Below are 25,330 nucleotides of genomic sequence, written 5' to 3' on the forward strand. Positions count from 1 at the left end.
AGTTTCTTTTATCTGAGTCTTCCCTACATGAATTAGATGATAAGTACAGTTATTACTAGGGGCATCTAGGTGGTGCAGTGGATAGAGTGCTGGGCCTTGGAGTCCTGAGAATTGAAATCTTTCCTTGGGGCATTTAAATGATCTTAATCTCTGACTATTTCAGTTTCCTCAACTGTAAAATGGAAATAATTGTGTCATAATGCATTGTAGAGGATCTAATGAGGTAATTTGTATAAAACTCTTTGTAAGCCTTAAATTACTTGTTAGCTGTCATCATTATTACTCTCTCCTCCCTCATGACAAGCATGTATCTCCATCACCTTTTGGCCACCTGAAATTTTTGATTCTAGTGAAAATCATCCTCCATGATTTGCAGTCATATAACATTATTGGGTAAAAATATTGGTGTCATCTTTTAAATCAAATTATTATCTTTTAAACTTCCAAATAACTCCCATGCACTATATGATATAATGGACCTGATCAACCTGCTTTTTCCCCATAGAGGATATTCTCTTCCCTGATAAGCTTATTCTTCATGTCTAGAATCCTCTCCTTCATCACTTCCAACTCTTTGGGTCCCTAGCTTTATTTAGGGCTTATTTCAAGTGCCCCCCCATCCCCAATGTGAAGTCTTTAATGATCTCTCCCCAACCCCAGAGTTAGCACCTTTTTCTCTTCATTCTTTCATTGTATTTATTTTGAATAATTTTTTTTGTCTGTGCATTTATTGCTTCTCAGTGGAATGCTAGCACTTTGTTTTTATGTTTGTATTCCCAGATCATAGCACAGTACCTCATAAATAGGAGGGACTTAAAAACATGTTTGTTGAATTAGATTGAATTGAATTAAGGAAAATTTGGGATCATTGAAAGTTTTATACAAATTCCCAAGTTACAATCCAGTGCAGTTCCTTCTATTTAATTTTGAGGTCAATATTGATTCATCTGTAGAGAATGTCCAATGGATAGATTCTGAGAGACTAACTCAATGATCTGTCCATTTTATGGAATCTCAAAAGATGGGCAATATATATTCTTAATAATTTATAAAGTTATGTGGGCTATTAGGCTACTCTTTGATGACCATGTATCTTATCAAGGAGGTCATTAAATACTCTGAGGTTTGATGATAGTAGCATAATGGAAGACTTAAATAAAAATAGGGGAACAGTTGGAAGGCCTCTTTCTGGAGATTCTCTCTTCTTTTTCAATTCCATGCAGAATATTCTCTACCACAATGGCAAGTACCACTGGAAACTTGTTCCCCTTTATAAAATGAAGACTTTATGGTCTCTGAGATCCCTTCCAGTTATCCAATTGTGTGATTTTTATATACAGAGAACTATGGCAAGATAACTGTTACATTTATTGAGGAATCCCATATAATTTTCCAGCTTAATACAACTTAGGAAGTTGATAGGAAAGGTCTGTCTCAATGAGGTGATAGCTGTGGCAAGCTTTTGAGGTAAATGTGTCAGCCACAGCAGCAGTTTTGGAAACTCTTAGCCCACAGATGATTAGGGGGTAGGACATATAGTCAGAAGGGTATTAGAGGGGGACCCCTATGCTGACACTGTATGTCAGACCCTGTTGCATTACCAATAAACAATTCCAAGTCACAGTACCAGGTTAAGAAGAGCACTAGCACACTAGCACTAGCACTTTTGGACTACAGGTGAGTAGGGCTGTGGTCACAGCTTTGAGGTGAAGAAAAGGGTTTTGGTTGCTCACAAGGGAGAAGAGACTTTACTTTTAGGTTCAAGGCAGAAAGGATCTTTAGAGCTGTGGTTTCAGAAGAATAGGGAGCCTAAGTCACATTTTTAGAGCTATGAGGAATGATAGTGCTTGCAGCTGCATAGGACTAGGGAGGTTGACCACAGTTCCAAGGCAAAGAAGAGTGCTTGTGGTCACTTACAGATCTGAGCATAGTCCAGGAAATCAGTGACCTCACCACTCCCTTGATCATACCACCTTGGGAGAACTAAAAACTTACAAACCCTAGAACAAGTTCCGAAAAACATAAATGTGAAAAAGAAAGCAAAAGCAGAGAAAGAAAAACGATTGTCCAATTTCTCTTATTGAGAAATTGACCCTTGCTGAGACAAAAAATATTAAATAAAATACTATCAAAGAGATTATAGGAATATATTTACTAAGATTATACACTATGATCATGTGGGATTTATACCAGGAATGTAGGAGTGATTTAATATTAGGAAAACTATCAGCATTATTGACCATTTCAAGAACAAAATCACCAAAAATCAAATTAACTCAATAGATGGAGAAAAAGTTTTTGATAAAATACAACACTCAATCCTATTTAAAAAATTAGAAAGTATAGGAATAAATGGAGCTTTCCTTAAAACAATAGCTAGTATCTATCTAAAACATCAAAGTATCAATGGTGAAGCAAAGATGACTGTTATCACCTCTATTATTAAATATTTTACTAGAAATGCTGCCTATAGCAATAAAAGAAGAAAAAGAAATGGAGGAAATTAAAATAGGCAATGAAGAAACTCATTCTTTGTAGATGATATGATAGTAAAGAATTCAAAGAGCTAGTTGAAATTTTGAACAGCTTTAGCAATAGCAGGATATAAAATAAATGCACAAAAATCATCAGCCATTCAACCTATTATCAACAAAGTTTAGCAGTAAGAGACAGAAAAATTCCTTCTAAAATAATTGCAAATAATATAAAATTCTTGGGAGTCTCCCTGCTAACACAATCCCAGGAGCTATAAGAATACAATTATGAAATGCTTTTCAAACAATTAAAATCAGATCTAAACAACTGGAAAAATACTTGTTATTAATGGGTAGAGAAAGCCAACATAATAAAAAATGACAATTCTACCTAAATAAAGTTACTTATACAGTATCATTCCACTCTATCCACCAAAAATATTTTCTAGAGCTAGAAAAAAATAATAAAAAATTTGATCTGGAAAAATAAAAGGAATATTAAAGGAATCAATGAGAAAAAAATGTGAAGGAAAGTGGCCTAATATTACAAATATCAAACATTTTGCTAAGTGGTAATCATCAAAACAATCTGGTGCTGGCTAAGAAATAGACTGATTGATTAGTTAATAGATTGGATACATAATACAGAGTAGTCAATGACCTTAGTAATCTAGTGTTTGATAAACACAAAAGATTCACTTTTTGGGAGAACTCACTATTTGACAATTGTTGCTGGGAAAACTGGGAAGCAGTTTGGCAGAAACTAGATATTGACCAATATCTTACAATGTATAACATCAAAATGGGTATATGATTCAGACATAAAGGGTGATGATTATATGCAAATTAGGTAAGCACGGAATAGTTCCCTGTCAGATCTATGGATAAGGGAAGAATTTATGACCTAAACAAGATTCAGAGAGAATTAGGGGATGAAAAATCAATAAATTTTATTACATTAAATTTGAAAGGTTTTGCACAAATGAAATCAATACAGCCAAACTTAGAGGGAAAGCAGGAAACTGGGAATAATTTTTGCAGGAAGTTTCTCTGATAAAGTCCTTCTTTCTCAAAATTTATAATCAAATCTATTAGAATACAAATCATTCCCCCAATGGATAAATGGTTAATGGACATGAGTAAGCAGTTTTCAGAAGAAATCAAAGCTATTTGTAGCCAGGTGAAAAATCCTCTAAATAATTATTGATTAAAGAAATTAAAACTAAACTGAGGTATCATTTCATACATATAAGATTTGCTAATATTACAGAAAAATAAAATTAAAAACATTGGAAAGAATGTGAAAAAAAATTGGTACACCAATGCATTTTTTTAAGAAAGATTTTATTTATTTTGAGTTTTACAATTTTTCCCCATTCTTGCTTCCCTCCCCCCACCCGCCACAGAAGGCATTCTGTTAGTGTTTACATTGGTTCCATGTTATACATGGATCTCAGTTGAATGTGATGTCAGAGAAATCATATCCTTAAGGAAGAAAAATAAAGTATGAGATAGTAAAATTACATAATAATAAAATGCTTTTTTTCCCCTAATTTGGTGGTAATAGCTTTGGTCTTTGTTTAAAGTCCATAATTCTTTCTCTGGATGCAGATGGTATTCTCCATTGCAGATAGCTCAAAACTGTTCCTGGTTGTTGCAACTGAAGGGATGAACAAGTCCAACAGGGTTGATCATCATCCCCATGTTGCTGTTAGGGTATACAGTGTTTTTCCTGGTTCGCTCATCTCACTCAGCATCAGTTCATGCAAATCTTGCCAGGCTTCCCATCCCTCCTGGTTTCTAATAGAACAATAATGTTCCATGACAAACATATACCACAGTTTCTTAAGCCATTTTCCAATTGAAGGACATTCACTTAATTTCCAATTTTTTTGCTACCACAAAGAGGACTGCTATAAATATTTTTGTACAAGTGATTTTTTACCTTTTTTTATAATCTCTTCAGGTTATAGACCTAGTAGTGGTATTGCTGGGTCAAAAGGTATGCACATTTTTGTTGCTCTTTGGGCATAATCCCAAATTGCTCTCCAGAAAGGTTGGATGAGTTTACAGCTCCACCAATAATGTATTACACTAATGCATTATTGATGGAATTGTGAACTTATCTAATCGTTCTAGAGAGCAATTTGGAATTATGCCCAAAGGTTATAAAGCTGGCCAGCAATACCAAAGAGATCAAAGGAAAAAGACACATATCCAAACTATTTATAGCAGATTCTTTTTTGTTGTTGTTGTAGCAAAGAACTGGAAATTGAAAGGATGCCCATCAATTGGTTACTGGGTAAACAAATTGTAATATATGATTTTACCTAGGTAAAAGAAGAATTTATGACCTAAACAAGCTCCAGAGAGAAGTATGAGATGAAAAATCAATAAATTTGATTACATTAAATTTGAAAGGTTTTGCACAAATGAAATGGCCATTCTTTGTCTCATTTCTTTCTTACTTAGCCTTAACCTGGACTCAATGCCTCAGCCAAACAAATCTGTTAAAGATCTTAGCTTAAAAAGACCAAGGTCTCCTACTGCATCTGGTGTCATTTCTAATCATCCTGATCTGTATCTGACCACTGAACTCAGATGACTTTGGAGGAAAAAGTATAGTTGGTGACTTTGTACAGCCCTCCCTTGCTTAAATCTGATTCATTTGCATGTCATGGCATCATTGTCCTGATGTCAAGGTTCTCTTTGAGAACATAGGACAAAGACCAACTATTGTGTTATAAGAAATGAAGAGCAGGATACTCTTAGAGAAACCTGGGAATATATATAAACTGAAGCAAAGCAAAATGAACAGAACCAGGAGAACATCATACATAGCAAAACTGTATGATGATAAAATGTAAATGACTTAACTTTTCTCAACAATATAATGATCTAAGATAATTCTGAATAATTTAATGATAAAAAAATGTTATCCATATCTAGAGAAGACTTAATGGAGTCTGAATGCAGATCAAATAATACATTTTAAAATTTCATTTTTTTCTGTTTTTTTAGAGGAGCCTAATATGTAAATTTATGATTTACATGAGCACACATATATAATCTATAACAAATTGCTTATCCCATCAGACAGATAGCCCTGAGATGGGGGTGGGGGAGGAAGAGAGAATTTGGAACTCAAAGGTTTAAAAAAATGTTCAAAATTATTTTTCAAGAAATTGAGAAAAATAAAATAAAAAGAATAATGTATGTACAAAACATTTATGTATACACATGTACATTTATAAATGTACAATAAATTTAATCAGCAGTATTACATTTTCTCCATCACAATTAACAAAGAAATAAATCAATCCTTGATTTGTAGTATTTTTCTACTTCTGAGGTATAAATCCTCACACTAAAAATTAAACAATCATCTCAGGTACCATTTTGATTATAGATTTAAAAAGCAAAAAAACCTTCAAGACTATCTTATACAGTTCCTTAATTTTTAAAGATTAGAGGACTGAAACCAAGAGTGACTTGCCAAAAGTAATACAAGTAAGTGGCAAAACTGGGATTTGAACCCAAGTTCTCTGATGTCAAATCTAGTCTTCTTTCCATTGTGCTATTTGACCTCTAACAGAGGTTGATGTTGGAGATCCTTCAATCTCCTTCAAGATTGAATTTTACTATACTGTATCCTCTTTTTTTTCCCCTGGGTAACCAACAAATAATAAACATTATTTGTAATGTTTCACACTCCTAGTCTTCCAACTTAGCAAGGAAGGGAAGGAAGTAAATTTTCTCATCTCTTCTTTAGGGCCAGACTTGATTATAGTAATTTCATTCAGTTAGGCAATAAACATTTAAGATACTATTTGTGCTGGGTGATGTCCTCCATATAAAGGAAAGGCAAAACCAGTCCTTACCCTAAAAGAGCTCACAGTCTAATGAGGGACACAACATGAAAACATATATACACACACACAAGATAGAGATAGGGTAGCTTGGAATCAATACAGAAAAGGCATCAGCTTTAATGGGAGTCAGGTAAACTTTCCAATAAAAGGTGGAATTTTAACTTTTGAAAAAAAGCCAGCATAGCCAGCAGGGTGATGAAGAGGGAGAATACTGTGGACATGGGGGACAGTTGAAGAAACTACTCAGAACTGGGAAATGGAATGCTGTATGTGGAAATAACAAGAGGGAAACCAGTACCACTGGATCACAGAGTATGTATACATGTGTGTGGGTGTAAGGTATAAGAAGACTTGGAATATATGGGGGATTTGTTGGGGGGACCTGCAAGATTATGCAGGACTTTGAATGCCAAATAGGTGATTTTAAATTTGATCCTGTAGGTAACAGGGAACCAGTGGAGTTAATAAGATGGTACCAGGGTTGTGTCTATATCTTAGGAAGATTGCTTTGCTAGCTGAGTGGAGGACAAACTGGAATGAGGAGAGACTTGTGGTAGAATGATCAAGCATCAGGTTATTGCAACACCCCAGGCCTGAAGTGATGCAGGGTTGTGGTAGAGTAGTAGCAGTGTCAGAGGGAAGAAGAGAGCATTTACTAGAAAGGTTACAAAGATAAAATAAATAGATCTTAGCAACAGATTAGATGTGGGTATAGGAGAATATGAGGAGCTGAGAATGAAACCTATGTTTCATTCAATTCATCATTGACTAGGAAGTCAGTGGTACCCAGGAAAATTTGGAAAGGAGAAAGATTTTTGGTGGAAAATAATGAGGTCAATCTTAGACATGTTGATTTTATAAATATTATCTATAAAATATCCAGTTCAAGATGAGGAACAGGTTGTTAGAGATGTGAGATTGAAGGTCAGCAGAGAAGTTAGGGTTTAATAAATAAATCTGAGAATCATCAATGATAATTGAATCCATTGGAGCTGATAAAATCTCCAACTGAAATTGTATAGAGAAAGAAGAGAAGACAGCTTAGGACAAGAGCCATGTAGGTAACCAGTAATGCTTAGTTAGTAAGCATGAAATGTATGGAGATCTAGCAAAGGAAAATGATAAAGAGCAGTTATAATCAATATGAATGACTCATATAAAGACTTTCTAGAGATAAGAAAGTAGATATATGTTACTGATGTCTTTTTGGTTGCTTTCTGGGAGTATTAATCACTGTCCTCTTTGAGACACTTTGAAAGTTGATCTCTTAGTGGATTTGAAATTGTGTCACTTCTAGCACAAAATTCTTCTCTGGATTTCATCTATGTATCATTAAATTCAAATGTCCAAAACTGAATTCAATAGCTTTTCTTCAAAATCTTTTCCTCTTCTGAATTTCCCTGTTACTGTTCATGGCAAAACCATGTTCCCAGTCACCTAAGTTTTGCAACATCTAGGTGTTATTTCTCTCTCTCTCTCTCTCTCTCTCTCTCTCTCTCTCTCTCTCTCTCTCTCTCTCTCTCTCTCCCCCTAGACCCCTAGATCCAAGCTGTTATCAAGTTCTGTAGATTCTAGTTTCATCACTTTATTTTTGTACATGGCTCCTTTGCTCCTCTGACATTATCCTCCCACTTAGCTTATTGCAATAGCCGGTTGGTTAGGCTCTGTGTCTCAGCTCTCCTCATACTAGTTCATCCTTCACTTAGTTGCCAAAGTGATCTTCCTAAAGCTCAGGTCGAACTATATCACCTTCCTTCTCCTCAACTTAATAAACTTCAGTTACTCCCTGTTATCACTGGGATCAAATATAGAATCTTGTATTTGATTTTTAAAATCCTTCACAAACTTACTCTTTTCTACCTTTCCAATCTTCTTAAATTACCTTCTTTGTTGCTATTCTATGCCCTGTTCTCTTCTATATATATTTGAGGATGTGTTCTTTTAGATTTAGAACTTCCTGCCTAGAGTAGCTAAAATTTCCTTAAGATTATTGCTTTCAGAAACCACTTAGATCATGTGCTATGGCAGCTCCTCTTCATCTCCTTTGATTTGCTTTCCCCCCACTCCCACCTCATTTTCCACACATCTTTATACTCAGAAAGGATATCACTAGGATGTAGTTCCTCATTCTTTTCCACTAGAGGATCTCCAATTCTGATTCCTATCTAGGCTAGACTGAGCGACTTTGTTATCCCTCAGGGACATGTGTCTCCCTTCTGTCTCCCTACAATGAACTAATCTTCTATTACATTTTCTGGGAAGCTAGTAATAAATGCCCATTCCCCCTGTGGTTCATCCTTTAAACTTCCATGATTCCCTGACAAGCAAATATCATTAAACCATGACTAGATCTCAAGATGATATTCAAACTGTGGTGGAGGGAGGGGGAAATCCTCTGTTGACTCAGAAAAACTCTTGTCCTTCTTGTATAGGATACAATCAATTTGAATATTTTGGGTGATGTTTGCAGTGTCTAAGGTCTTCTGACTCTCTTTTTTGAAGAAATAATCCATATATACTGGAGGTTTCTGAGAAGCCTACAAGCCTCTGGTCATATTTTCTAAAATCTTTTCTACCACTTTTCCTTGTGACTACCCTTGTATTGCAGGAATTGAATATCAAGATATATATTGACTTGGTTTGAAAGAACTTGCAGTCCTTTAGCTTGCACACCTTCACTTTCTGCAGCAGGTGTTGACACATATGCTACAATGAATTTTATTGCTTATATTCATCCTGAACATTAATAAGTCTTATAGAATAAGGATCCTAAATAGAGAGTATCTCATGGCATAATAAAGGTAATTTGCCATGGGTTCCTATTTGCTAAAAAAAAGTGTAGGACTACCTCTTGCCTACTACTGAAATTCTGTGACTACCTAGAACCAGGTTCTCTTTTCTGACCACCAATCCCCCAGTGGAATGTAAATTCCCTAAAGGCAGGGCCTGTATTACTATTATATTTATTTACCGATAACCTCATGCACATGCTGGTACATAATAAGTGTTTAATAAATACTTTTTTGATGGATGACTATAATTGTATCTTCAAGAAGAACTATTAAGTTGATTTTCCATTTAGTGTGAACTTTTCTGTCTTTTGGTTTCATTAAATTGAGGAAATTTATATTTATATAGAGAAATTTTCCTAGTACATCAACTTGTTAACTGTTGTATAAAGATATAATATTAAGTATATCAGTTAAGTTATTATTTCTAGACTGTTTGATTCCTTGCATCCTTTATTGCTTTTTCTTATCTCTTGGCCACCATTACTACAGAAGTAGGAATGAGTATGTGTTGTATCTCTCTTTACTTCATGGATCACCATGACTAAAAAAAACATCATCTGGCAGAGAGTCAGCTGGTGATGAGTCTCTCTGTACTTAATTGGACTGGTCCTTAGCATTTTTATCTCAGTAGAACCTGTTGGAGGTTGTGCTTGGCTGCCATATACTCTAAAAATTCTGAGTCATGGTCACAAATTTAAAAGGGAACTCACAGGATCACAGACTTAGACTGGAAGGAACTTTAAAGGGTATTATATCCAAACCCCTCATTTACATGAGCTAAATGAAGTGCAGATAGTTTCTGTGAATTGTCCAGCATCATACAGCTGGAACATATCTCAGACAGGGTTTGAACCCAGATCTTCCTGACTCCCTAACCATTTTGCCATGCTGTCTCTTCTCAAGGTCACTCCAACCTTAAAAAAAAAAAGTATGAAGTAGAATTTTGTTTTATCCTGGCAAGATTCCCAAGATATTGCCATCTACTTTATTTCCTTAAACTCTATCATCACTGTTTGTTTCTACATATTGCTATGCCCCTTTTCTCCTGGAAAGAGAGGAAATAGATAATGAAGCTCACTAGGATAGAGAGGGAAGCAGTTAGCTAGGGAACATCCAACCTTGCTAGGAGGTGAAAGCTAGAATTCAGAAATTCTACTTCTGTCCTACTCTCCCTCCTCCTCCACCCAAGGGTCAAAACCCTCCTGTTTCTCAGTAACCTAGGGAATTCCTGTGGCTTCTCAGTGGTGCAGTGTTGGTAGTGGATTCCATCTGGGGAGCAGCTGAGCATAGTCACTCACATAAAAGTAATTAGGAAGTGCACCTGAGCTCCCTGGTTAGGGAGGTCTTTGCCAGGGGAGCTTTAGTGAATTTCAGGCAGGAGGTTAGTAAATGATATATATCAGCCAATCCAGCAATCCTGTGACTTAAGGACCCCTATGATCAGAATTTTAGGCTCGTGAATTTTTGAGAGGGGACTGTAAAGAAAGAAACAAGAGGATGCAGAACTTATCGTCCCTCTCTTCTGGAGCTTCTAGTCCAACCAACAGATAGAATACAAGCCAAAAAGTGATAGAAAATCAAAGGATCAGACATTTAGGGGAAGAAGTGACCCCAGGAGTCATCTAGTCTAATCCTTTCATTTTACAGGTAATGGAACTGAGAATCAGAAAAGTTCAATAGTTTGTCCAAGATCATATAGCTAGTAAGTGCCAGAAGCAGTATTTGAATCCACATAGTCTGAATTAAGAGCCAGTGGTTTTCCCCCTCAATAACAATTACCTCCTGATTGGTAAGGATTACTTACCACATACATCTGTAAGTTAATAAATCCTAAAGTATATACACGAGGAATAATTGTATGACAGACTAAGATGGGGTGGATCAGTGAAGGAAGGATTCCTAAAGGCCAAAAACTCATCGGGCAGGGATTTGCAAACTGGAGAGGAGATGAAGTGAATTTAAGGGTGTTTTTGATAAGGTAAGCATTCCAGTGAGTCAATGGCTTGTGGCTGGAAAGGACCAGAGTCATGGCAGATTGGAGAAGGAAGCTGTGCCAACTTGTGTATCGGTTGTGCAGCACATTCACATTGAGAGTTAAAACACCCTTCTCTATGGTGAGCTAGCTAAAGAACAAAAGATTAGCATGAAAACAAGAGGAAAGCAGGAAGTTTCATGCTATTGTCCCTGGTGAAAAAGGAAAATCCAGACTGAACTGGCTGCTTTGATTAGAAGTGATGTAACAAGCCTGCTCTGTCCTAGTTTCCTTAAAACAAATCCATCCTCTCTCCCACACACCCTCCTCTCTAAACTGGGGAGTAACCACGACCTCCATCTAGTGGTCTGAATAATTCTGCACAGGCAAAGGAAAACAAATTGGTCTGAGAGCTTGGGGACAAAGAGAGCAGGACTGAGTTCTCCAGAAGATGTGGATTGGGCCTCTAACATCAATATTTCTATGAAATTGTTTTTCCACACCAGCATGGACACTTCCTCCACTGGTGTAGATTACAGCCTACTTTTTTTTTTCCTGAGACATTCTTGTATATATTGTCTGAACATAAAGAAGAATGATAACCTGTTGTGACACTTCCAAATCCCTTTCACATCCTTTACCACATTAGAGCCTTGCAGATGCATTATACCTATTTTATAGATAAGGAATCTAAGGCTTAGAGAAGCTGCTTGGACTTGGATAAGAGAAAATAGAACCAGGTGTTGATGGAAGGTCTTCTGACTCAGTTGTGCTCTTTGCACTAAATCATTCTGACTTATATAAAAAATGAATACTTCTTGCTTCTGAGACATAAATATAAAAAAGAAGGAATTGAATATGAAGTCCTTTAAAGTACACCCTCCATTAGAATACCAAGAACCCCAGCCATAGGAAGTCTTTGTAGCTTCCCTCAGCTTAGGGCTTTCCATACTATGGCTGCTTGATAAATGTTGATTATTCAACATAATGCAACAGAAACTACAAGCTCCATATAAATCCTTTGTTTAGAAAAAAATTTGTTTTGACAGGGTATGAATTTTGATTACTTGAAACTGATTTCCCCTAGCATCCACCCCTTGGTTTCCCACATCTCCACAGATCTTCACAGAACTGAGAAGTCAGATTTCTTCCAATCCCCTGTTTCTTGATCCCTAATGATAGTGCAAACTTTTAATTAATCAGCTCTCACTTGTCTTTTAGTCTGATCCTCCTCAAGGGACCAGTCACTGGTGACAGAATCTTCAAAAGGAGGCAATGAACCCAGCTTGTCTTTAAAGTTGTCCTCTGGAACTTCGCCTCACACTTAACTAATTAGCATAGATGATAAAAGGTGGAAATAGTCAGTGCTGGCTGGACTGTGAGAAGACAGGCATATAAAAATACTAGTCATGGAGCTGTGAATAAACCTAACCACCGTGGAAGGCAATTTAAATTTGCTGAGAAAATAACTAAAATATCTCTGCTCTTTGACCCAGAAATCTCCTTGCAAAGAACATAGCCTGAAGAGACTGAAGACAGAAAAAAAGGCCCAATGTATTATAAAATATTCATTGTAGCACTTTTTGTGGTAAAACTGGAAATCAATTGTCTAAACTTCTTGTGGTATGTAAATATAATATTACTGTGCCATAAGAAATTGACAAATGTGGAGAATTTAGAGAAACATGAGAAGGACTATATGAACTGATAGGGAGAAAAGCAGAACCAGGAAAATAGTACACACAATGAATTAGAGTAAATAAAAAAACAATAAAAATTCACTGAGTGTTATAAAATTATAATAATCAAACTTGATTCCAGAGAAGATGCCCCCTCCTCTCTTCATTACAGGAGTTAGGAATGGTAGGAATGGAATATTACATATTGTCTGAAAAGTCAATGTATTGATCAATTTTTCTGAACTTTTTCTTTTTAAGTCTTTCATACAAGGGAATGATGGCTAGGTAGAATAGAAAGAGGGAAATTAATGTGATATAACATTAAAAGGCATATAAATAAAAGATAAATGCCAGGCATTAAATATTGAAGTATGGGGAAATACTTAATTATTTTTCCTTTGTTTATATTATTTGAACCTAGCTTTATGTGGTTAGAAAATTGTCTAATTCAAAGCTTATGGTAGAGATTTCCCAGAGATGTTGGGAAAGCCAGATGGTTGTAGGAATGCTTAGTTTGGGTCCATCCTTAGCTTGTGTTTTGGGTTCCCCAAATTTGAATATTTATACTTATCTGCTGACATATATATTATATATGTCCTTCTTAGGAAATTGCCTACTGCCTAGATGAGGCAAATGTCCTCACAAAGTGTAACCTCACAAAGACTCAAGGAGGAAGTCATACCTTCTTCTACTCTCTTCTTTGCCAAATGACCTAATAGAATTCTTTCTAAACCTATTTTGAGTTTTTGGGTTTGTTCTCAACTAATAGAGGATAAAAAGAAAGGAAAACGTAAGGACTCTGTCTTGGGAAGTTTACATTTTAATGGGAGGGATGACATACAAGTGGCTATTTACATAAAAGATTCTTACAGAGTAGATGGAAAATATTTTCAGAAGAAAGGAACTAGCAGTAAGGACTGAAGGAAGAGAGTTGAGGAAGATCAGGAAAGGTTTCAGCATTTGAGTTATCTTGAAGGAATCAAGGAGGCAGAGGTGAGGAGGGAAAGCATTCTAAGTATGGGGGCCAGTAAATGAAAGGGTTCAGAATCAGGGGATGGGATAGATTGTGGAGGGAGCAATAAGAAAGTCAGTGTGGTTGGATCATAGAATACTTGGAGGGGAATGAGGAGTGAGAAGACAGGAAAGGTAAGAGGGAGCCAGGTTATAAAGAGTGTTAAGTGATAGGCACTTTAGAGAGTCCTTGGAATTTATACTGCTTGTGTGTATGTGTTTGTGTTGAGGAGAACCTCTACCAGGATGGTGGCTGTATGAGTGAAGAGGAGATATTGAAATACATTTCTATCTTTCTCTATGTGGATCTATCTATCTATATAAATGAAAAGATATGGTAACAATAGATTGACTTCATAAAGTAAATGACAGGGGCAGCTAGGTGGCACAGTGGATAGAACACCAACCCTGGAGTCAGGAGGACCTGAGTTCAAATTTGACCTCAGACACTTAATAATTGCCTATCTGTGTGACTTTAGGCACTCTTAACCCCATTGCCTTAAATAAATAAAATTTTAAAAAAAGTGAATGACAGAGAGAAGTCAAGAATGATCCCTAGGCTGTGACAGAGAAGTTGAAGGGAAAAAAGTTGTGGGGGAAAAATCATGAGTTTGGATATTTTGAATTTGAGAACCTATGAAATATCCAGTTTGAGATATCCAAAAGGTGATTGTTGATGTGAGACTGGATATTAAGATAATTTATGTATGTCTGTATATATTTATTTGTAGGTTTCTCATAAATATTCATGTAGAGATACACACATACACATATATCTATATATCTCAGAATCATTTACATAGTGATGATAAGTGAACCTATGAGAACTGATGAACTCATCAAATGAGATAGTAGAGGGGAAAGAGAAGAGGGTGCAGAACAAACCTTTGGAACATAACTATGGTTAGATGTCTTGGTCTAGTTAAAGATACAGCAAAGGAGTTTGAAAAGGATTGGTCAGATAGATGGGAATCAAGGAGAAGAGTGCAACAAAAACCTAGAGAGGAGAAAACATTTAAGAGAAGAGGATGATCCAAAGTGTCAAGATTTTAGATAGATGAGGCAAAATAAAGTCAGGCAACAAGCATATTAATAATTACTATATGCCCATCACTATGCTAATTGCTGAAGATACAAAGACAAGTAAAAAGAAAGACAACATTTGGGAGTGGGGTTGGTGGAAAGGCCACACATAAAAGTGACCAGAAAAAACTGAGAGGTGGAGGACGTAAGAGGAAACCAGCTCACATAGGAGTAAAGAATGAAAAGCCCAAAAAGCTGGGAGGGGAATAAAGACTGACTAGATCTCCTCTCCAAAATGGAGACCTTGGGGCATAATTTAAAAAAAAAATAATAATAATAATCAGCATATGTATCTAACACTTACATTGTGCCAAGTACTACTCTAAGAGCTTTCACAAATATTCTCTCATTTCATTCTCATAACAACCTTGGGAGGATTGTGGTATTGTTATACATATTTTAGGTCAATAAAGATTTGAATGGAAAACAAGCCATTTGGTTTTAGTATCAGAGGCAACTTTGTAGAGAGCAGTTTCAGTTGAATTACAAAATTTAATTAAAAAAGATCTTTAATACAACTTTAGTAGCAGATTAAATGAGAGGAATGACACATACCTCATTCTGTCCCCACATGGTTGTCATTTTTTGCCTTGATTTCTATATTTTCAAAGTTTTTTTCATTCTGTGCTGTTGTTTTGTCATTTTTTCAGTTGTATCTAACTCTTGGTAACCCCACTTAGGGTTTTCCTGGCACAGATACTGGAGTGGTTTGTCATTTCCTTTTCCACTTCTCTTGAAAGATGAGGAAACTGAAGCAAATAGGATGAAGTGACTTGTCCAGGGTCATATAGCTAGTAAGTGTCTAAGGTCAGATTTGAACTCAGGAAGATGAGTTTTCCTGACTCCAGGTCCAGTTTAGAGACTATGAATACTCAATATGTTGGCATCTATTTTTAAAAAATTGTTTTTAAAATTCACGTATTCACATAGAGAAAGAGTAGCACATTTGCTACTCATTTGTTAAGCACTGGCAAGAACACAGCCTTTGCCCTGAATAAGTTTATTTTCTAATGAAGGAGACCCCACATTGACAGCTAGGTAGATAAAAGATACTGAAAAGACAGAAGGAAAAGACTGTAGCAGTTGGGGATCCAGAAAAGGGTTAAATTTCATCAACTCTGATGAAATTTAAACTGAGTCTTGAAGGAAGTCAGGGAAACTAAAAGTTGTATTCTAGACCTGGAAGCAGTACTGACAAAGGCACAAACATAGGAAGCATTTTTAAGGAACTTCAAGTAGGAGAACAAAGCAAGAAAATAAAAATATGTGAAGGAGAATAATGTGAAATAAGACTGGAAATACTGAGAGGCCAGATTATGAAGAGGTTTAAATGCTAAACAAAGGAAGCTATATTTAATCCTGGAGGTATGGGAACCACAAAAGCTCCTTGAGGAGGGAACTAATTTGGTTCCATGAACAATCTAGAAAAAATCCCCTTAGCAGATAAGTAGATGATGAATTGGAATGGAAAGGGCCTTGAGACAGTGACACCAATTAGAAATCTATTGCAATAATCTAGGTAAGATATGATATAGACCTGAATTAGGATAGTATTTATATCACTGGAGAGAAGAAAGCACATATAAAAGATGTCATGAAGTTTTACTGGATTCCAGTCTATGGTTTATTTTATTTTATTTGCCTATGTTCAGGCATCATGGAGATAAGGATTTTTATTATGCACACTGGTAAGACAAGGATTTAATCCTCCTATGTCTTTCCCTAGATCTTCAATTATTTTCTCCTGCCACTTCTTACATAGTGGTATTTAATAACTACCTTAGGAACATTACTGTATAACTTAACCTTTCCTCTTATGGTCTTTACTGGGACAGTGAGTAGGTCCAGAAATGTTTTTACATTTTTTTGACAAACATTTTAAGAGAATGTTTTTTTCAGGTTTCTCATAGACAATATCAGCTTTTTTTATGAATCACTTTGTTTCAGTAAAGTTGTTTCTTTAGTTGGAATCTTGCCATCAAACTCAAAAGTGACTTTCCACACTGCATTTTAAGTATATCATCTCCTATTTAAAATCATTTGAGACATTAGCATTATTTTCATCATTCATTTCATCATTAGGCAATATTTCCATAGTTTAAGTATGAAGTTTTAAATACCTTCAAGTTTTTAAATTTTTTTCCTCTGGATTTAAGTAGCTCCTCAATTTTTCATGCTTATTTCATCTAATATGGGTATAAAACAGTTATTTCTTATCATTGTCATGAATTGATCTATAATATGTTTATAACTTGAAACTGACAGTATTATCAATAAAAGGCAGTATAAAGCCCTTTCATATAATGGCTAAGTTCCACTTCTAGCTTTGTTATGATGTAATATTGTTGTATAATAAAAACATCCCTATCTTTAGCCGATTTGTGCACACACAATATTTTCAGCAAGTGAGATATTAGTATTTCTTATTTGTTCTGACATATCTTATCTTCTGGATGTACTAAAACATAAAGGACCACTATGTACTGTTATCTTTTATGTCAAGTGGATCATCATGATGGTTTCTAATAGGACCAACCAGCAACAGTATGCCTTCCTCAACTATTTCTTAGATTTATAGAAGCAATTTCATCATACCAGCCAAAGTACAAGTCTAATCAGTAATATTACCAGAGCCCAATTGTCTGGCGTTTCAGGATTCTAGCCAGGCTTTCATAGTTATGATAGCAGTCTCAGAGAATGCAAAGTCCTTGCTTGTACATCACCCTGATTTGCCTTCCCTTACTTGGACATTGTGCTTTCCCTTCTAACCTTGCCCTCCATTATATGACTGGGATAATGGGTTGAGCTTTGAGGGAGTTATTATTATTATAATTTTTCACATAATTTATTTTTAAGGTTTATACTTTGTGTATGTCTGGAGGAGGGGGAGATAGGGGTGACTACTACTTATTGATCTTAAGAACTTTCCAGTCTAGGAGTAGAGATAAGATATGTATATAAGAGAGTGATAGTTCACTTGGATTAGGCATAAGTCATATTCTGAGAAAAGTAGTTGCTAATTGGAATTTGCTCTGGCAACTCAGGGATACAGGTTTGCTCAGAGCTCTAAGAAGGAAATAGTTGCTTTGACCCAGAGTTCTGAGATAGTTGCTGCTTTGAATATAACAATCTATTGGATACTAGAATTATATTAACAGTAGAGCTATTTTTCTGATAATGAACAAATATAATCTATCTGATTCTAACAAAAGATGAAAATTCATTTCTAGCCATAAGCTTAAATGGGATCATTCATAGAAAGTCCTCTGAATTTGAATCCAGGAATGTAAGAAAATAGAAAAAGTTTAGAGCATAGATTTCAGACCTATAATCATTCTCCCCAATAGATTTTGAATATGTTGTTGGAAGAACATGACTAAGATTTATATGTAGATTTTAATGTATTATTATTATTATTATTGCATTCATTTAAATATATTATTAAGTATATTGTCTTATTGCTAAGCTTATGCTTAGCTTAATGCTTAAGATCTAAATATGCTATTTTTGTGAGAAATGATTTTGTGTAAATGGAAACCCATTAGTAGGGGCTTAAGACCTAAATTGGTAAGTAGTGAGATTGAAGTCCCCCTCAACAGAGTTACTCTTATGACCTTAAAAAAATTTAATTGTAACCACTGGATTGTGACCTTTTTTATGGAAACCTAGATTAGAATGAGTAAGATGGCCCCCAGAATTAATAGGGGTTCACATACTCTGTGTGAGTGCAATAGTATTCAAAGGTAGTGTTTCAGGGCGGCTAGGTGGCACAGTGGATAGAGCACCAGCCCTGAAGTCAGGAGTACCTGAATTCAAATCCAGCCTTAGACATTTAATAATTACCTAGCTGTATGGCCTTGGGCAAGCCACTTAACCCCATTTGCCTTGTAAAAAATGTAAAAAAAAAAAGGTAGTGTTTAACAACAATGTGTGAAAAATATAGGTATTAACTCCTAAAGCAGTTTAGTGGAGGAAAAGTAACTCAGAGTTGTTGGGTGGGTGAGAATCAGGAAAAGTTTCATGAAGATGATGCATATTATTTAAACCTTGAAGGAGGGTGAGATTGTGACAGGTGAAGTTTGAGACCAGAAGTAGAGAAGGAAATCTAGGAAGAAAGAGCAGCATTAAAAAACAAACAAACAAACAAAAAAACAAAACAGAAGTGGGAAAACAGCATAGGTTGGGGAAGTAGGCGATTGGCTGGTACTTAGGAATGCATGGAGGGGGCAGTGAGAGATTGGGCTGGTCTGACAGGGCAGCACCAGATTAAAGAGGCCTCATATATCAAACTAAGGACTGTCTTTGTTAATCGCTGTGAGACTATTCCCTCTGCTTTGATAGAAGAGGGAGAGAATTTGGAAATGTTCCCTCCATGAATCAAAGTGGGAAGGAATTCTGGGACTCTAATCAAACCCTCAAGGCTCAGGAGAGTTGAGTTGTTACTTCAAATTTATTCTGCCCCTTGGTAAATAAGTTAGATTTCAGGCGAACAGATGCTCCCGGCTCTGTGTTGATGCATTCAAACTAAGTAATTGTCAAATCTCAGCAACAGATGAAGTCATTAAAAATCGGCTCCCCTGTGTCCTTAAAAGGAACCCAGATTTGGGAATGAATTCCAACTCTCTGCTAGGTTGCTGTTTCTTCAGGCAGAGGCCTTGTTTCAGGGCCTTTTTTTCTTTTATGGAACAAGGATGTTTGTATCAGGCAGTTTTGGCTTTTTTCCTTTGTCCTGTCATTTACAGAGCTTTATATATCCTCTGTCTACAGCCAAGACAATGTCAAGGATGAGGAGGAGCTAAGCAAATAAAGATGTCACAAGAACAAGTCATTCAGTGACTATTAAGACCATATACAAAATAGGATGAGACACCATCGGTATATTAAACTGGGTCTTCATAGAACTCTGGTCACTGAAATGTTCAGTGGTTTCCTTTGACAGTGCATTTCTAAGTAATCCAAGGTGCCCAGTATAGGACTGTTCATCAGGAGTTATCAGAAAGTGAACCTGACTTAATAGCAATAAGTCTCCTGACTTTCTGATACTGAAATACTGGGTTCCAACCTTTCCTCTTTGACTGGGGGGGAAGTCACCTAACCTCTTCCTCATGGTCCTTATCTGTCAAATGAGCCTATTAATCCCTTTTCTACTGCTCATACAAAAGTTTTATAAGGATTAGATGAGATTAAAAAAAAGGGGGGGGGTGGCTAGGTGGCCCAGTGGATAAAGCACCGGCCCTGGAGTCAGGAGTACCTGGGTTCAAATCCAGTCTCAGACACTTAATAATTACCTAGCTGTGTGGCCTTGGGCAAACCACTTAACCCCATTGCCCTGCAAAAACCTAAAAAAAAAAGGATTAGATGAGATAATGGATATGATAGTATTCTACACTTGAGAAAGATGATTATAATACTTATACAAATACTGTCTGACTTAGGTACATTTGAGACATCAATATGATTTCTCAATCTGGTGACACATGGGATGATAGGAATTCTACTTGGTTGTGTCTTTAGGTTCATTAAATGTGTGTGTGTGTGTGTGTGTGTGTGTGTGTGTGTGTGTGGAGAGAAAGAGAGAGAGAGAGAGAAAGAGAGAGAGAGAGAGAAGAGGAGGAAAGATATACAGAGACATAGACAAGAAGTGAATAATTTTCATTTGCTTATCTGAAGGGAAATCTTGTTTCTCATCCCAAGACAAAAAGAATAGGGAAAGTGACCACCATTCCTGATGGCAAGAAAATACTGACAGATTACCTTTTCTTACTGAGTTTTAGAGAGAAAGGCAAGGTGTCTTTGACATTCTATGACATTCTATGGGGTCAAGAGACCCCATGTTCAAACCCAGACTTTCTTAATACTAATGACTCCTTGGTCAAACCACTAAGACTGATCTTATCATCCCTGACCTCTCTGAGACTCAGTTTCCTCACTTGTAAAAATGAAACAATTGAAAGAGATGATCTCAAAGGCTCTTTCTTTCCTTTCTTCCCTATTCTGAATCATATAATTTTGTGTGTATCTAGGACAGTATCCATTCCCATATGATAATAGAAGCCTTTCACTTAGCAGATGGGAAGCAAAGCAAGATTTTGAAATCTCCCTGCTGTTGTTATAGTCATCTTACCCTGGAGTACAGAGGAGGAGGAAGGAGTATGTCTGGGCTCAGAAGTTCCTTTGAAAAAGAGGTGAGTGGATTTATGTGTGAAAGGGGTGGAGAAAACAGGGACACTGAAAATAATGAATGAGCAGTGACTTGAGAACAAGAGCTGCTTTCAACTGTCTCTTTCTCCATCTCTAGCCCCTCTCTTGTGGTCAGGAACTAAATGTAGACACAGTTTCCTGCAATATATCTCAAGATAGATCTGAAGTTGACTTTCTAGTGCAATTCATAATATTGTGGCTAAGATTTTGATTTCAAAGTGCTACTTGTGAGTAGAGCTGAAGTGAGAAGACCAAGATAATGAAACTTTTGTATTACCATTTTACTCTTGAAATTTTCCCTACTTTCCATGCTTCTCCCTATCTCTTCTCCTTTTGGTGATGATGAACTGATTTGGCTTAAAAGGTCAGCTACATAGACTAGAGCATAATTTCCATCTCTACCTCTAGGTTCATAGAGTCAGTCCCTGAAAAACATTAATTCACATCTTGGTTCAAGCTATTGAAGATGTTTAACTAGTGTCTAAGTCCTCTTCCATCATACTTAAGGAAGATTTAATTCTAGACAGTTCATTCCTTTTTCTGATCCTCTGAAGCTTCAGAAGGGGAAGTTGGTTTGTTGCTATGGGCAATAGCAATCTGCTTTTGAGGCTGTGAAGAGAGCTGTGAAGGCAGGATGTAGGAAAGAGAATGATCTTCAGAATTGGAATGGAAGAGCAAACATGAGGAAGAAAAAGAATTACAAGTAAATGTTTTCTTTTATAGAATAAATCTATGCATTTTTCACCTAAACAGAACACAACTGAAATCTCACAGGGAAGACCTTTCCCAAGGGATTTGTGTGCCCATATGGGATACCTAGAATTATAAAACCAGTTTCTTAATAGGCAGGTCAGCAAAGCAGTATTCTGGGTTCATGATAGTTTCATGAATTCCTGTAGAGATGAGGGAGAAATCTGCATGTAGGTGTTCTGCATGGAGAGTTCTCCATTAGGTGATAATAGGGAGGCCAATAATTGAGAAGAAAGAAAAAACACCTGACAAGTCAACTAACAAAATAGCAAAGGATCAATTGCTATGTCTTAAAGAGGCATTAGAAAGAACCTGGGTTAGAAGTAAGATCTGCACACAAGACTAAACTCTGCCTGCTACCAGTCTTGTCTTAGATAAAGTCACTTAAATTCTCTCTTCTTCAGTTTCCCTACATACAATAATGGGAATGAAAGATTTGCTAATTTCTTCCAAAGCTCCTATAATATTTTTTAGTTTTTAGTTTTTGCAAGGCAAATGGGGTTAAGTGACTTGCCCAAGGCCACACAGCTAGGTGATTATTAAGTGTCTGAGGCCGGATTTCAACTCAGGTACTCCTGACTCCAAGGCTGGTGCGCTATCCACTGCACCACCTAGCTGCCCCTGCTCCCATAATATTTGTAATGATACAAATACTATATTCCATCTTCTGTTGATGAGGAAACTGAGATACAGAGATAGTCCACAATCACACAGCAAATATAGGAACTGGTGCCAAAACCATATTCTTTGTTAATAAAAATGAATAAATATTATTTAACTTGCTTTATCCTTATATCAACTCAAGGAGATAAATGCTATTATTAATTCCATATAACAGTTAAGGAAACTAAGGCAGGCAGAGGTTAAGTGACCTGCCCGGATTCATACAGCTACTATGTTTGAGATAACATTCAAAATCAGATCTTCCTGATACTGTTTATCACCTTATCCATTCTGCTATCTAGGTTCCTTTGTAAGGATCAAATAATATGATTTATTTGAGATGACCTAATTGAAAGAGCACTGTATTTGGAGTAAGAAAATTTAGATTTGGATCATTTTCTTCATTTATAAAATAAAGTTCTTTCTGCCTCAAAATCCTGAGCTAATCTTAAATTACTCTGAAGGTAGCAGATTTGGATTCAAATTGTGCTTCTGATGTTCAAAGTCTATTTCATCTTGGACAGGTCAGCTAACCTTTTGGGGTTTTAGTTTTCTCATTAATAAGTGAGAGGTTTTGACTAGATGGCCTCTGAGATCCTGTCCAACTTTGAAACTATGATCTTTTTGTTCTGCTTCTATATTGAATGTATGATTTCATCAGAATAGGCAATCCCTGGTCTACAAATATAGATGTGCCCTTCTCCAGAACTCATTATGCAAAACTGCCTTTTTTGTGAGTCTATGAAAATAAATTGAAAGACATAATGCTTCATACAAATGTAAGGTTGCAGTAGTGTTGGACTTATATTTTATTACTTATGAGTTTTGCTTTGAGATCATCTGGATTATCTAAATAGCTCATTTTATATATGTAGAGCCAAAACTATGGCCCTAGTAGTGACCTAAGTGGCAATTTTAGGATTGGATTAAACTTTATAATCCCTTCTTTCTGTTCTCCAAAAAAAAAAAGCATACAATGGACTTCTGCATTACCTTTTAGAGCAAATTCATTTAGAGATAGATCTCAGGACACTGGACTGTGTGGGCAAAGACCCTTGACTATGTTAAATGATTGTTAAGGCGTAGGACAGGACTAGGTTAACTGGAAAGGAGATCACCAAGATTGAGAAAATAAATTATCTGGTAGTTTTTAGTCTAGGTAGTAAACTCTGTTGTTTCTAAGCTGTTTTCATTTATTGTTAGGATTCTTTAAATTTCAATGCCCTAGGATAAAGCAATGGCTGCTCCATTCTATTTATGTTTCTGTATCCTAGCTTTGAAACTAACTGTGTGACTCAATTGAACATAGAAATTTATCTTACCTTACAGGAAAGTAGGAGAGGAAGGGTTTCGAAAAGATAAGGGGGTATGGGTGATAGAAGGAAGAGCAGACTGGGCAAGGGGATACTTAGAAGCAAAACACTTTTGAGATAGGTCTGAGAGAAAGGAGAGAGAGGGAATAGAATAATTAGAAAGACTTTGGATGGAGGGGAATACAATTAGCAACAATAACTGTGACAAAAATTTTGAAGCAAATTTCTCTGATAAAAGTCTAATTTCTCAAACATAAAGAACTGTGTCAATATTTTTAAAAATAAAAATCATTTCCCAGTTGATAAATGATCAAAAGATAGGAACTGTTTTTAGATGAGGAAATCAAAACTATCTACAATCGTATGAAAAGTAAACCCTCTCACTATTGATTGAAGAAATGCAAATTAAAACAATTCTGTGATCCCACCTCTTACCTATTATAACTTCTAATAGAATAGAGAAGGAAAATGGCAAATATTGGAGGGGAACTGGAAAAAATGACTTTAATGAATTGTAGATAGAATGTGAACTGATTCAACTATTCTATAGAGCAATTTAGAACTATACTCAATGGGCTATAAAACCATGAATAGGGACCTAGTGATACCCGTAAAAGGTCTTCATTGCTAAAGAGATAAAATCAAAAATAAAAAGGACTTATATTTCAAAAATATTTACAGCAGCTCTTTTCTGATGGTAAAGAATTGGAAATTGAAGGGATGCCCATTAATTGGGATTGATTGAATCAATTGTGGTATGTGATTATGATGGAATACTACTGTTCTATTAGAAATAATAAGCAGAAAAAACTGGAAAGACTTACATGAGCTGATGCATAGTGAAATGTACCATTTGCAAGGTAACAGCAATATGTAACATGATCAACAATGAATTACTTAAATTTTCTCAGCAACACAATGATCCAAGAAAACTCTGAAGGACTTATGATGAAAAGAGTTATCCATCTCAAAGAAAGAATTGCACAGATTGATTCATCCTTTTTTACTTTATTTTTCTTGTTTTTTGTGTGTGTGTGCGTGGGGGGGAAGGTGCAATGTTTCCTTTTACAGCATGACATATGGAAATTTTTTACATGATCAGTAATGAATTGTTTGACTTCTTGATTGGGGAGGGGGAGAAGAGGGGAGAGAATTTGGACTTCTAAATTTTTAAAGCTAATGTAGAAATTGTTTTTATATGTAACTGGGGAAAAATAAAATATTAAATGTAATTTAAAAAAAAAAGAAAAAATAACTGTGTGACCTTACACCCAATTTGCTTGGCTTCATTTTCCTTTAATGCAAAATCAGACCACTGAATTAAAAGATCTCTGAGGCCTCTTTTGGCTTTAAAATCTAGCTATTTCAATGACTAGATGACCCATAAGCTTCCATTCAGAATTAAAATTCCATGATTCTAAGATTTAATAAGGGGATCATCATTTATGGTAAATTTCAGTGATCAATGGTTGCTGTAGACAACTGCTGAATGACAATCTGAAAGTATAATAAAAATATTG

General features: G+C 35.9%; 1 long non-coding RNA gene across 5 annotated transcripts in view; it reads left to right on the top strand.

The window, feature by feature from the left end:
• The window catches only part of LOC141505445 (uncharacterized), a 182,695-nt gene that overhangs the window by 147,632 nt on the left and 9,733 nt on the right, over positions 1–25,330 (top strand). For all 5 annotated transcript variants that reach the window (XR_012473605.1, XR_012473604.1, XR_012473603.1 and 2 more), the window contains one exon: positions 20,953–21,068. This is a non-coding gene — a long non-coding RNA (uncharacterized LOC141505445). The remainder of the gene's footprint in view (positions 1–20,952; positions 21,069–25,330) is intronic.

Source organism: Macrotis lagotis, chromosome 1, assembly GCF_037893015.1.
Source record: "Macrotis lagotis isolate mMagLag1 chromosome 1, bilby.v1.9.chrom.fasta, whole genome shotgun sequence".
Taxonomy (NCBI): domain Eukaryota; kingdom Metazoa; phylum Chordata; class Mammalia; order Peramelemorphia; family Peramelidae; genus Macrotis; species Macrotis lagotis.